The 15,400-nt window shown below is 44.9% G+C and overlaps 1 protein-coding gene across 5 annotated transcripts in view; it reads left to right on the forward strand.

Moving 5' to 3' along the window:
- The window catches only part of COBLL1 (cordon-bleu WH2 repeat protein like 1), a 771,108-nt gene that overhangs the window by 670,196 nt on the left and 85,512 nt on the right, over nt 1-15,400 (forward strand). The window lies entirely within an intron of this gene.

Genomic DNA, 15,400 nt, shown 5'->3' on the forward strand with positions numbered 1-15,400 from the left:
TAGGCCGCAAGAGTGGGCACAACTCAGCTGGCCGAGCAAGACTTGGGGAGGGGGCAGGAGCCAAGCGCCCCCTCCCAGTCCGCGCCACCACACCGCCCCTCGGGGGCCTCCGCCAAGCGGTTCTGGGAGGCACCGCAGGCAGCGGTTCTTCAGATCACAACAGAGTCTCATGCTCGATCGATTGAGCTGGCCGAATCAGGAAACAAGAAGGTGGGGGGGGGCACCTCTTGCTCAACCACCACCTGAGGAGGTGGTACTCTCTTCCTAGGAGTTGGTGGTGGTGGTGGGGATGCACCAGCTGAAGCTACAACACTTGCCATTGCTAAGTGATGAAAAAAGGTCTTCCTCTCACAAAGATGAAAGTCAGAGTGAGGAAACAAGGAGGGGTTTTCATCATTTGGGACAAAAAATAGTTCTAAACCAATGAAAAGTGTTATTTTTAGGTCACATGACCTAGCCTTACATCATTAGGAACTCAAAAGTGAAATGAACCAATGAAAAGTTTTATTAACAAGTCACATGACCTGTTATGCTTACGTTACGCGCTCCGCGCCGCGCCCCGGATCGCTTCCGGGAAGCTGCGCTTCGCGCCTTGCACACCGGAGCACTTCCGGGTGCGCTAACGCAGCGCGTCATATGACGCATTACGCGACAACGCGATACGTCGCGCACGATGTTGTTTTCTAACGCGGCAGTTGCGCAAACGGAACGTTTTTCGGCCGGGCATATGGAATACATACACATTCATACCATACAATCAGGGCATGTACGCACAGTCACACCATACAATTTTTCACGTTCACAGTGATGGTCTGCACTCCATGCAATATCTCACAGCACTTGTCTGTCTTTCCCTACATGGAGCACGGTGCGGTCCATGTCCACTCCATTCTTCAGTCGGAACTCCGATGTAACCTACAGAGGAGAAAAGAAAGGGGGGGGATACAGCATTCAGAGGATGTCAGCGCGCGCAAACAGGAAAAAGCTTCTACTTACCATGTATCAGACTAGCTGCAGGAACGTGTGATACAACAGATCTTGGCTATCCCTTTCGCATTATTTTTCTGTGTAACATATCCTCCCCTTCTTATGATGCCAAAAAATGTTTCATTTTGTTTGTCTCTAAATTCGAGTTCCCTCTTCGTGTATTTGTTTCTCAATTAGTCTTATTTTATGGGACAAAATACCACACCTTACATTCGGCAGATACCTTAAGCTACGGTCGACCATTTTCTTACAATTCTGGAAAAGGGGCAGGTGTGACGGATACAAATTTCAATCAATCCAAAATTCAGGCAAAGGGTCTGCATTATCTGTCTTCTATTGTTTGGGAATAACAGCCATTATTCTAAAATCCTACCAACCTAGACGATTGTTATGACGCTGATTCCATACTTCCTTCGAAAACTCTTTTTTGCAAAAATGTCAGTATACAAATACGGGCCTACAACCACGTGGGCCGGCCACGGAGCAAACTGGAATCGTATATGATGAGGGGACCTTTACACTGTAGAAAAACGTAACGGGCGGGCTATTAGGTTGCAGGAATTAAGGTGTCTAACAGTTGCGGAATCGGTGGACGTATAATGAAAGTACGACAGGACCAGTTACAATGAAATTATCTAGATATACATTTGCGGGCAAGGACCATGAGTAACGTTATTTCGAACTTTCAATAGTACAGTAATGAATAATACATCAGAACTTAATATCAATAGGGATGTGCAAATGTTCAATCAGTACCCGTCCCCGCCCGCCATGTGCTCCAAAACTGCATACATATCTCGTGATATCAAGGCTGAGCAACCAGTACACATCAAGGAGTTGCGAGTCTCATTTATACCGACGCCATTTTGGGCGAGGCCGGGCAGGTCCAGAATATAGTCAAAATGTCTCCACCAACCAGTGGTCGGAACAGAACCCCTTTCAGCAGTCCAAAAAGTTCCGTTAAATGACAACAGAAGGGACAGGCAACAAGAACCATCAGTCAAAGAGGGGAGGGCAAGTTCTTCTCTACCGGGTCACGTTGGGGCTCCACCGGAACTGATCCAATTGGTAGTCTACAGTGTTTCTGGATGTTTCAGACTGAAGCTGGCGTCAGCATGAGAGCACCCCGTGGCTACGTCGTGGCCATTCCGCAAGCAATCATGGCAGTCGCTCCCCACCGGAAGTCTGCGGGAGTCGGGGGCCCCGGTGACTCTTGTAGAATCTTCAAGGCTGAGGGGACGCTTTTGGGAATGGGGCCCATGCCCTAGCAGTCAAGCGTCCGAGTTCCAGGGTTGCCCAGAGCCATCCTTGCAGGCCAGGCCCAAGTCTGTGGAGCCGACCGCCATTTCGTGAGCTCCGTGGCAGCCGCCTGTCGCTGTACCGCAAGAGTGGGTGCAATTCAGCCGGATGGCGGGTGAGACGCTGTAATAGCAAGAGCAGGCGCAACTCAGCTGGCCGAGCGAGGCACTGTGCCGCAAGAGCGGGCGCAATTCATCTGGCCGAGTGAAGCGCTGGGGTGCAGCTGAGAAACCTCCACCTGGGGAGGTGGGGGAGGCTCGTTCGCGCCGCCTCTCCCTTCCAGTGCACCCCACGCCGTCTCCTGGCGCAGGTATATGTGATGGTCGGACCAGGGCACCGCAGGACGTGTCTTCAGGTCAAACGGATTGTGGGACAAGGTCCAGAATGGAAGAGTCACCAAAAGGCTAAAAGTTCCGCCGGACCCCGGGAGCCGGCCGTCTGTCGGGGGCGATCTCAGGCCACACCAGGGTAACAAGACTTGGGGAGGGGGCAGGAGCCAAGCGCCCCCTCTGAGTCCGCGCCACCACACCGCCCCTCGGGGGCCTCCGTCAAGCGGCTCAGGGAGGCACCGCAGGCAGCGGTTCTTCAGATCAGTGGTCTCAACGGCAAGGCTCCCCTCCGTCAGCAGCGATCGTTGGCGCTGTGGTTGCGGCCGGAGGCCCCGCCTAGTCAACGCCCCAGCCTCTCCATCTCGTAGGCCGCAGAGTAGTCGGGGAGAAATCCCGGGAACGGCGGCATGCATTTGGATCGATGTTGCAGCAGGCTGCCATGTAAATAGTTATTTAATAAAACGTTTTACCCTGTTACTTTGCTGGTGTGTTGTATATATTTATAATATTTGCATAGGGTTTGTCGTTATTTTGGGCGGGGTGGGCGGCGGAGCCGAGCTGTCTTGCAGCCATCATGGCGTCGAGCTCGGTTCCTCTCACTAGTTTCATATTTCTCATGAGGGGTTGTTCCTAATGTTTCTATTTTAGCGAGGTCAAAAAGAGATCCCATTAGTGGCCTACTGATTTTGCTTGATTCCTTTTGTTTTTTGTAACGATTTTTCACTATCTGCAAAGACTAAACAGAGTATTGCGACTCTGTGCTTGTTTGTAAATAGAGAATGAACCAAAGGGAACCAATTCCAAAACAGTAAATGCTTGGATAACAATCAATCAAATGGAGAGGGAAGCAGGCACGACGGATTACAACGGGGGCAAAGGCCTGCGTTACCTACCCTTCACTATCTGCAAAGAGAGAATACTCCTAAAAGAAAAGAGGGGGGGCAGCGTTAAAAACACATCAGCGTGCATAAACACGAAAATGTTTTTACCTACCACGTACTTGACATTTTAAAGCTTTTGATATTTGCTAATAAAAAACCATTGAAATTCACTGAAAAAACCATAGGTTATAGACCATATATAGTTAGGAATTAGCATTTACAAAACCTTGAAAATTCACTGAAAAAACCATGGGTTATAGACCATATATAGTTAGGAATTAGCATTTATAAAACCTTATTTTACTCACACAAAACCATTGAAATTCCATATATAGTTAGTTGCACTAACTATATATCGCGCACCCGCAATCCACTGCTGATGATGTCACATATTACATCATTCATGACATGGTCAGTGACATCACTGATGACATCTCAAATGACATCACTGATGACATCTCAAATGACATCACTGATAACATCTCAAATGACATCACTGATGACATCACTGATGACATCTCAAATGACATCACTGATGACATCACTGATGACATCTCATTTGACATCAATGGTCACATCACTGATGATATCATTCATGTGACAATACAATGCATCTCCTCACACTTTAATATAACCTCTGTTACACCCAGTGTTAAATACAGAATATAAGTTTTTTAAACCATTGACACACCAATACTAGTTACTACATACGCACTCACTGATTCCTACGTCTACACACACATTCACTCATTCACCCATACAATCATTCATACATACAATCACTCATGTTTACAACACTATCATATGCACTCATACACCTATACAGAGACTCACACTCTGCCACTCATCCATGGAGTTACTCACACACCTAGTCAGTCCTGTAAAGAATCAGTCACACTTCCATTTTCTAATCTATACAGTTAAACATAGAGTACCTTACATTTTCAAACATATTCTTACTCTCTTATACAATCATTGATACAAGAACACATTGATCTGCACAGAGTCACACATCTCCCAGCCATCCACACACACACTCAGTCTCCCGTACAAATACTTGGACAATCAATCAATAACCCATATAGTTACTCATATAGCTACTGATCAACACATGCAGCAGTTTACAGAACAACAGACATAATGATGCACAAATTAAGACAGTTTAGTCACTAACCCATGCACTCAGTGAGACACATTTAATCACTCACTCATACAGTCAGTCACGCGCCTACTAAATCCTTCATCCAGACACTTCTACATCTACTCATTCTTCAATATGTAAAACATATTTAAACTTTACAGAAACACACAGTCACTGGATGATGTCATCAGTGATGTCATTTGAGATGTCATCAGTGATGTCATCAGTGATGTCACTGACCATGACATGAATGATGTAATATGTGACATCATCAGCAGTGGATTGCGGGTGCGCGATATATAGTTAGTGCAACTAACTATATATGGAATTTCAATGGTTTTGTGTGAGTAAAATAAGGTTTTGTAAATGCTAATTCCTCACTATATATGGTCTATAACCCATGGTTTTTTCAGTGAATATATATATATATATATATATATATATATATATATATATATATATATTACCTACTGGCGGTCGCCAGTAGGTATATATAGTTAGGATTTTTTCTCTATGGGTTTTTTGAAAATTCTAGGTCTAATAACTTTGGCGTTTGTGGACGGAATTGGCTGAAATTTTCAGGAAAATGGCACATTTTGTTTCTGAGCAGCCCTTGAAAATTTGGGGGGGGGTCGTCAAGGGGGGGCCGAGAAAAAAGGGGGGTCCCAAAACATGTTTTTAACATTGAGTTTTCCATAGGGCGGTTGGCCTCACTTTTAGCCCGAACGGCTGAATGGATTTGCACGAAACTTGGCAAAATTGTAGGGACTGGTAGCCCGATGTGCCTTTTGTAGGTCTCAATATATGTGCTCCAGTGGATTTTGAGAAATTAACGTTTAAAAAAAGATATATATCTGTAACAGCGGACCGGGCAGCGCACTGGTTCGCGGACTTTTCGCGCAACGGAGCTTTGTGAAGCGAAGCTGATTGGTTCTCCGGCGTCTGTCAACATTCCAAACAGTCCGTAGCGGCCGCCATCTTGTCTCTCGGTAGGATCGAGAGACAAGAGGAGGCCGAAGCGAAGGGGCAAATGACCATAAGGGGGCATAGTACATTGTCGCTCACCCCCTAGGTTTGATGTGGAGGTTTTAAAAGGGCCCCGCGGGGCAAAAAAAATAAAAAATAATAATAATCGAACAGGTGAATGGATTTGCACGAAACTTGGCAAAATTGTAGGGACTGGTAGCCCGATGTGCCTTTGCTAGATCTCAATATATGTGCTCCAGTGGATTTTGAGAAATTAACGTTCAAAAAAAGGTATATATCTGTAACAGCGCACCGCTTCGCGTACTTTTCGCGTTACGGAGCTTTGCGAAGCGAAGCTGATTGGCTCTCCGGTGTCTGTAAACATTCCAAACAGTCCGTAGCGGCCGCCATCTTGTCTCTCGGTAGGATCGAACAGCTGAATGGATTTGCACGAAACTTGGCAAAATTGTAGGGACTGGTAGCCCGATGTGCCTTTGCTAGGTCTCAATATATGTGCTTCAGTGCATTTTGAGAAATTAACGTTCAGAAACAAGATATATATCTGTAACAGCGCTCCGCTTCGCGGAGATAAAATTATATGTGTATTACCTAGCTGTTGCTAACACCAGTTAGCGACGGCTAGTAGAAGATAGCGACCATCTTGGGCCCCACTTTGCATGTGAGTGATATTTATCACTAATGACATGCAAAGTGGGCATGCCAAGATGTTAGCGACTGGAAACAGTCGCTAACATCGCTATCTCCTATTATCAACTTTTGGAAATATTCGAGATAAGGGCGAATATCTCTAAAAGCTACCACCTGCCCTGAGCAGTTCTTAGCCATGTTATCCAATGGGAGGTGGATAACATGGCTAAGAGCATTAGCTCGGTAATGCATGAATATCGCTGAGTTTTCAGCGATATTAATGCATTGCGGTCGTTTTTTATCGTATTTCCGATAAACCTTGATAATAGCAAGGTTTATCTGCGATAATTTCTGACGGTAAAAAAATCGTTGCTAAGCATCGTTAGGGATAAATATCGCTTAACTTTGGTAATATGCCCCAACGTCTGTTAACGTTCGATTCGAAGGAAATCAGGAAGTGTTGAAAAACATTGTCTGCGCCATCTTGTCTTTTTTCAAATGCCACACTTTTGTCGTGCACGGCAGCCATTTTAGATGCCTTGACCAGACCCACTCTGTGCACGCTGTCGATCCTTAGCATGGCTCCCCACCCTCGCAAACATCTCCCCCAGGCAGTGGTCACCCCCGCTCTCTGTCTTATGCATGGGTAATAAACCTCCCCCATCTGCGCTGCTGTTCCCTGAGAATCACACCCTGTGCCCGCCCGACACCTCCCTTTCGCCCTATTCACTACCGCACCCTCTGACACTCCTTTTCCTCTGTGTCCGATTGTCCAGGCTGGTCCTAGGGTATCAGCTAGCCCTGCAGATGTAGTTTATGGCCACAGCTGTAAAGAATCACCCCTCTTCAAAGGAGTTATAGTAGATGAAGGCCCACACTCGATGAGATTCGTCACAGCAGAAGCGTTGCTATTATCTGAAAACCATCCTGTATTGTGATTGGGGAGGGGACCGAGCCTGAAGCGGAAGATTCCAGGGATGACTGTTTGTACATCAAAGTTTTTACAATTATGTGTCACATTAAAAATATATAGCACTCCGACAAAGTAGTAAGATTATAAAACTTTAATAATTTATAAATATATACAAGAAAACAAAAATAGTAATAACATATAAACATTTTTAGGGAAAAACAACGAAGTAGCGGTCGGCTGTGCGAATAGTCCCAACGCAGCACAACGTCCAGATTTCCGGCGTGGGGCGTCGCGGGGGGTGGGTCATCAGTAGCAAACTGTTGTGCGAATAGTTCCAAGGCAGCAGAACGCGTTGAAATCTAGATGACACGAAAGTGATGTCTAGTAAGTTGCCACCCAGCAAATAACGGCATGGGGCGTCGCGGGGGGTGGGTCATCAGTAGCAAACTGTTGCGCGAATAGTTCCAAGGCAGCAGAACGATGGCACCAAGGTGATGTCCAGTAAGTTGCCGCACTGGTTTTGGTATCCTACAATGCTGCTCCGAATAACGGCGTGGAGCGCCCCGGGGGAGGCGGCGTGAACGGGCCTCTCCAGGTGGAGTGTCATCTGTTGTAGTGGGGCGCCCCTTTACCGTTTCAGTTGCCATTCCGTCCGTTTTTGGTCCACTGTGTCAAAAGCCGCAATTCAGCTGAGTTGCGCCCACTCTTGCGGTGCAGCGATAGGCGGCTGTCACAGGACTCTCAAAATGGCGGCAGGCTGTTTCCTTTTTGGGCCTGGTCCACTGAAATGGCCCTGGGACACCTTGGAAATCGGACGCTTGTCTGGTAGGTCTTGGACCTCATTCTCGAAAGCGTCCCCTCCGCCTTGAGAATTCATCAAAAGTTTTGGGGGCTCCGACTCCTGCAGGCTTCTGGTGGGGAGCGGCTGCCATGATTGCTCGCGGAATGACCACGACTGAGCTACGAGATGGTGGTGCTTTCATGCTGACGCCAGCTTCAGTCTGAAACATCCAGAAACAAGGTGGGGCTTTCATCGTTTGGGGAAAAAAAAAACTTTTCATCCTATGAAAAGTGTTGTTTTTAGGTCACATGATCAAGCCTTCCATCATTAGGAAACCAAAAGTAAAATGAACCAATGAAAAGTTTTATAAACAAGTCACATGACCTGTTATGCGGCATAGGGTGTAAAATTAGGAGAAAATACGTTGGCACGTGAGGCGGCGTCAGTAGCGGACCGATGTGCAAATAGGCCGAAGGCAACACAACGCGCCAAGATCTGGATGGCACCGAGGTGGTGTCCAGCAAGTTGCAGCACTGGTGTGGCCATCCTACAATGCTGAAAGTCGGCGTGGGGCGCCCCGTTGGCCTGTGAGTTTGCGTCAGTAGCGGACCGATGTGCGAATAGGCCGAAGGCAGCACAACGCGCCAAGATCCGGATGGCACCGAGGTGGTGTCTAGTAAGTTGTCGCACTGGTGTGGCCATCCAACAATGCTGAAAGTCGGCGTGGGGCGCCCCGTTGGCCTGTGAGTTTGCGTCAGTAGCGGACCGATGTGCGAATAGGCCGAAGGCAGCACAACGCGCCAAGATCCGGATGGCACCGAGGTGGTGTCTAGTAAGTTGCCGCACTGGTGTGGCCATCCTACAATGCTGAAAGTCGGCGTGGGGCGCCCCGTTGGCCTGTGAGATGGTGTCAGTAGCGGACTGATGTGTGAATGGGGCCAAAGGAAGCGCAACAATATTTTCTACTATATTTTCAGAGTAGAAGACACCACAAGGCGCTGAGATGCCAAGATCCGGATGGCACCGAGGTGATGTGTAAGTTGCGGACGGATGTGCGAATGGGGCCAAAGGCAGCTCAACAATATTTTCTGAAGAGAATACACCACAAGGCGCTGAGATGCCAAGATCCGGATGGCACCGAGGTGATGTCTAAGTTGCGGACCGATGTGCGAATGGGGCCAAAGGTAGCGTAACAAGATTTTCTGTATGGAAGATACCACTAGGCGTTGAGATGCCAAGATTCGGATGGCACCGAGGTGATGTCTAGGAAGTTGTGCCACTGGTGTGGCCATCGTACAATGGTAAAAGTCGGCGTGGGGCGCCCTATTGGCCTGTGAGATGGTGTCAGTAGCGGACTGATGTGCGAATGGGGCCAAAGGCAGCGCAACAATATTTTCTGACTGACACCACAAGGCGCTGAGGTGCCAAGATCCGGATGGCATCGAGGTGATGTCTAAGTTGCGGACTGATGTGCGAATGGGGCCAAAGGCAGCGTAACAATATTTTCTGTATGGAAGATACCACTAGGCGTTGAGATGCCAAGATTCGGATGGCACCGAGGTGATGTCTAGCAAGTTGTTGTGGTCATCCTACAATGCTGAAACTCGGCGTGGGTCACCCCATTAGCCTGTGAGATGGCGTCAGTAGCGGACCGATGTGCGAATAGGCCGAAGGCAGCACAACGCGCCAAGATCCGGATGTCACCGTGGTGGTTTCATAGTTGAGAGGCACTTCATCTGCAGTGGGGCGCCGAGATCCGGATGGCACCGAGGTGATGTCTAGCAAGTTGCTGTACTTGTGTGGTCATCCTACAATGCTGAAACTCGGCGTGGGTCGCCCCATTAGCCTGTGAGATAGCTGTTCTTTGGATTTGGGCCTGGTCCACTAAAATGGCCCTGGGACACCTAAGAACTCGAACGCTCGATTTTTTTTCCCTTTCCTGTACATGCAAAAAAAGGTAAATGCCCGGTATGTTACACGCTTCATCTGCCACGATGAACTCTCCAGAGGAACCGAAAAAATATATAGTTGTGGTAACTGTACCATGCATCGTCATATGGAGAGGTGGCACCAATTAATTATAGTGCTGCATAAAAGAGAGATTTGGAGGAGAACCCCTGACCTGCTAGTACATTCATCAAAGAAGTGGCACTGAGAGCTTCAGAGGCAAGGGAAACGGTCCCAAATATTTAGAAGAACTTTGGAAAGATTAAAATGACATGTTTAGATTGTGGTAAATTAATTTCATGTGGGCAGATGAGTGTTACTCTAATAAATACAGCATATGAACATCATCATAGTCGATGGTTGGTAGAGACATTTTGACTATATCCTGGACCTGCCCGTCCTCGCCCAAAATGGCGCCGGAATAAATGGGACTCGTAACTCCTTGTTGTGTACTGGTTGCAGAACCTTGAAATCACGAGATACGTATGCAGTTTTGAAGCACATGGCGGGCGGGGACGAGAATTGATTGAATATTTCGACATCCCTATTGATATTAAGTTCTGATGTGTTATTGATTACTGTACTGTTGAAAATTCGAATTAACGTCACCCATGGTACTTGCCCGCAAATGTATATCTAGATAATTTTATTGTAACTGGCCCTGTCGTATTTTAATTATAAAATGTACGTCCACCGATTCCGTAACTGTTAGACACCTTAGTTTTTGCAACCTAATGGCCCGCCCGTTACGTTCCTCTACAGTGTAAATGTCTATTCATCATATACGATTACAGTTTGCTCTGTGGCAGGCCCACGTGGTTATAGGCTCGTATTTGTATAATGAAATTTTCACAATAAAGGTTTTTAAAAGAAAACATGGTAGTAGTGTATACATTGGTAAAGTTTTTAATAATAGTCACTGTTTTAGAATCATTAAAAGGCAAGTGAAATAAAGCAGACCAATTACATGAAGGGTAAAAGGTATAATACGAAGGAACGCAGTAAAGATAAATGGTCAAGGGCTGTTGTGTTTTCTATTCCTGCAACATAAAGTGATCGATAAGAATCTCATATTCAGGCGTATCGGCGACTAAGACAGCAGGTCGACCCTGTTTTGCTCAACGGCTCCGTCATAGAACGAAGAAACGCTCTTTTTCTCGAAAAAAGAATATATTTTACTTGCAGGACAGTTGTAAAATTTCCGGGAAAGTACATTAGCCTGGAACATTATAACATATATTTAAGAGAAAATAATGTTCGGAAGTAATTAAAAGCGTAATTTTTAGGTGATATGACCAAGGCTTTCATCATTAGAATAAGAAAAGTAAAATGAACCAATGAAAAGTTTTATTAACAAGTCACATGACTTGTTATGCTTACGTTACGCGCTGCGCGCCCCGGATGACTTCCGGATGCGCTAACGCGGCGCGTCATATGACGCATTACGCGACAACGCAGGTCCAGAATATAGTCAAAATGTCTCCACCAACCAGCGGTCGAAACACAACCCCTTTCAGCAGGCTAAATAGTTCTGTTAAATGACAACAGAAAGGACAGGCAACAAGAACCATCAGTCAAAGAGGGGAGGGCTAGTTCTTCTCTACCGGGTTACATTGGGGCGCTACCGGAACTGATCGAATTGGTAGTCTACAGTGTTTCTGGATGTTTCAGACCGAAGCTGGGGTTAGCATGAGAGCAGCACCATTTCGTAGCTCCGTTGTGGCCATTCCGCAACCAATCATGGCAGCCGCTCTTTATCGTTATTTTGGGCGGGGTGGGTGGCGGAGCCGAGCTGTTTTGCAGCCATCATTGTGTGGAGTTCAGTTCATCTCACTAGTTTTGTATTTGTCATGAGGGGTTGTTCCTAATGTTTCTATTTTAGCGAGGTCAAAAAGAGATCCCATTAGTGGCCTACTGATTTTGCTCGATTCCTTTTCTTTTTTTTTACACGATTTTTCGTTATCTGCAAAGACTAAACAGAGTATTGCGACTCTGTGTTTGTTTGTAAATAGAGAATGAACCAAAGAGAACTAATTCTAAAACAGTAAATACTTGGATAACAATCAATCAAATGGAGAGAGAAGCAGGCACGACGGATTACAACGGGGGCAAAGGCCTGCGTTAACTACCTTTCACTATCTGCAAAGAGAGAGTACTCCTAATAGAAATGAGGGGGGGGGGCACCATTCAAAGCAGATCAGTGTGCATAAACACGAAAATGTTTTCACTTACCACGTACTTGACATTCGACAGCTTATGATATTTGCTATTAAAAAACCATTGAAATTCACTGAAAAAACCATAGGTTATAGACCATATATAGTTAGGAATTAGCATTTACAAAACCTTGAAAATTCACTGAAAAAACCATAGGTTATACACCATATATAGTTAGGAATTAGCATTTAAAAAACCTTATTTTACTCACACAAAACCATTGAAATTCCATATATAGTTAGTTGCACTAACTATATATCGCGCACCCGCAATCCACTGCTGATCATGTCACATATTACATCATTCATGACATGGTCAGTGACATCACTGATGACATCACTGATGACATCTCAAATGACATCACTGATGAGATCACTGATGACATCTCATTTGACATCAATGACCACATCACTGATGATATCATTCATGTGACAATACAATGCATCTCCTCACGTTTTAATATAACCTCTGTTTCACCCAGTGTTAAATACAGAGTATAATTTTTGAAACCATTGACACACCAATACTAGTTAGTACATACGTACTCACTGATTCCTACGTCTACACACACATTCACTCATTCACCCATACAATCATTCATACATACAATCACTCATCTTTACAACACTATCATATGCACTCATACACCTATACAGACACTTACACTCTGCCACTCATCCATGGAGTTACTCACACACCTAGTCAGTCCTGTAAAGAATCAATCACACTTCCATTTTCTTGTCTATACAGTTAAACATAGAGCACCTTACATTTTCAAACATATACTAACACATACTTACTTTCTTATACAATCATTGATACAAGTACACATTGATCTGCACAGAGTCACACACCTCCCAGCCAGCCACACACACACTCAGTCTCCTATACAAATACTTGGACAATCAATCAATAACCCATATAGTTAATCATATAGCTACTGATCAACACATGCAGCAGTTTACAGAACAACAGACATAATGATGCACAAATTAAGACAGTTTACTCACTAACCCATGCACTCAGTGAGACACATTTAATCACTCACTCATACATTCAGTCATGCACCTACTAAATCCTTCGTCCAGACACTTATACATCTACTCATTCTTCAATATGTAAAACATATTTAAACTTTACAGAAACACACAGTCACTGGATGATGTCATCAGTGATCTCATCAGTGATGTCATTTGAGATGTCATCAGTGATGTCATCAGTGATGTCACTGACCATGTCATGAATGATGTAATATGTGACATGATCAGCAGTGGATTGCGGGTGCGCGATATATAGTTAGTGCAACTAACTATATATGGAATTTCAATGGTTTTGTGTGAGTAAAATAAGGTTTTTTAAATGCTAATTCCTAACTATATATGGTGTATAACCTATGGTTTTTTCAGTGAATTTTCAAGGTTTTGTAAATGCTAATTCCTAACTATATATGGTCTATAACCTATGGTTTTTTCAGTGAATATATATATATATATATATATATATATATATATATATATATATATATATATATATATATATATATATATGCTCCTGCTTGTGCCTTCACATGAGTCACTCAGACAGAAAACGCGACCTTCAAGCATAGATCGAATTAAAGGTATGAAGGATTGCTGCGTGCTGTTCTCTTTCACAGTCTAAACACCAGCTGCCTGACGCGTTTCGAATTTCTTCTTTATCAAAGGCTGTATGGTGAAAGAATTGCACAAACCGGTCCCCGCTTTCAGCTTCCAATTTATACATAATGGCACGCCCTCTATGGGCTGTTCTGGATGAAGCTGCGCCAAGTATTCTGGAATTCGTAGTCCCGGTTCCTTTCAGTGCTCAGTAGTCCTGCTGATTTAAGACCCTGGATGGGCCCCAGCCGGCAGAACCCTTCTCATCCTCTGCTTTCTGTCCCACGCAGCAGTGGCCTGTAGATACTGGTCACTGTGGCCCCCCTCTGTAGGTGGAGTGGTGCACTCTCGGCGGCAAGGCAGCCGCCCGAAAATGTATGCACCTGCTTGTGCCTTCACATGAGAGTCACTCAGACAGAAAACGCCACCTGACATAGGGGGGCCACCGTGACCAGTATCTACAGGCCACTACTGCGTGGGACAGAAAGCAGAGGATGAGAAGGGTTCTGCCGGCTGGGGCCCATCCAGGGTCTTAAATCAGCAGGACTACTGAGCACTGAAAGGAACTGGGACTACGAATTCCAGAATACTTGGCGCAGCTTCATCCAGAACAGCCCATAGAGGGCGTGCCATTATGTATAAATTGGAAGCTGAAAGCGGGGACCGGTTTGTGCAATTCTTTCACCATACAGCCTTTGATAAAGAAGAAATTCGAAACGCGTCAGGCAGCTGGTGTTTAGACTGTGAAAGAGAACAGCACGCAGCAATCCTTCATACCTTTAATTCGACCTATGCTTGAAGGTCGCGTTTTCTGTCTGAGTGACTCTCATGTGAAGGCACAAGCAGGAGCATATATATATATATATATATATATATATATATATATATATATATATATATATATATATAATGCATCAAGTGAATGCTTCCTGTTTCACGATGTTTGTAAACCGCCTGCTTGTTCCCTTTTTCTTTTAACAAAACTATAAATATTGTACTATGCAGCAAACATGATAGTCTACAACTTACTGTTTACCATACTATACCAGATCGATATTACATTTTGAGAAGGTGCTCCTTTTATCGATCTGTATACAAGCACATGCCTTATCACATACAATTACACACTGGGCAAGTAGTTCCCGCAGCCATGTTTTATTTTATGATTTCATATGCATGAAATAATGGTGCCCCTGTGCTAACTTGTGTGTATTATAACTATACATTACAGTCCAAACCAGATGTGCTGGCATTGGTATTACTTTTTTTTCTTGTGTAGTGTTTATTATTTGTTGAAATGGACTTCGATAAGGGATTCTTGTCCATTCTGCTAGTACACAGGTAACTTTTTCGGCTTTCCACAAACGAATCCTATTTTGTTGGCTCTGTAATGAGTAACATAAGCTGCAAATGTAATTTCTGCCATCTAGACTTGACTTGAGTAGGCAGTACTTCAGGACATGCTCATCTGCTACCTCGGTCAAAGATGTCTTGCCATCTCTCATGTTTTCTCCGCCCAGTAATCTACTGCTTGCAGTTAAGTATAGACAAATAGTTGGAGTTTGACAACTGTTCACGTTGAGACTCGCAAGCTGTGTCTGGCACTGGGTGAAAGGAAGTCAACCAAGCCTTGCTGAATAGGTGTATTTTGCTTATA

Source organism: Lissotriton helveticus, chromosome 3_1 (assembly GCF_964261635.1).
Source record: "Lissotriton helveticus chromosome 3_1, aLisHel1.1, whole genome shotgun sequence".
NCBI lineage: Eukaryota > Metazoa > Chordata > Amphibia > Caudata > Salamandridae > Lissotriton > Lissotriton helveticus.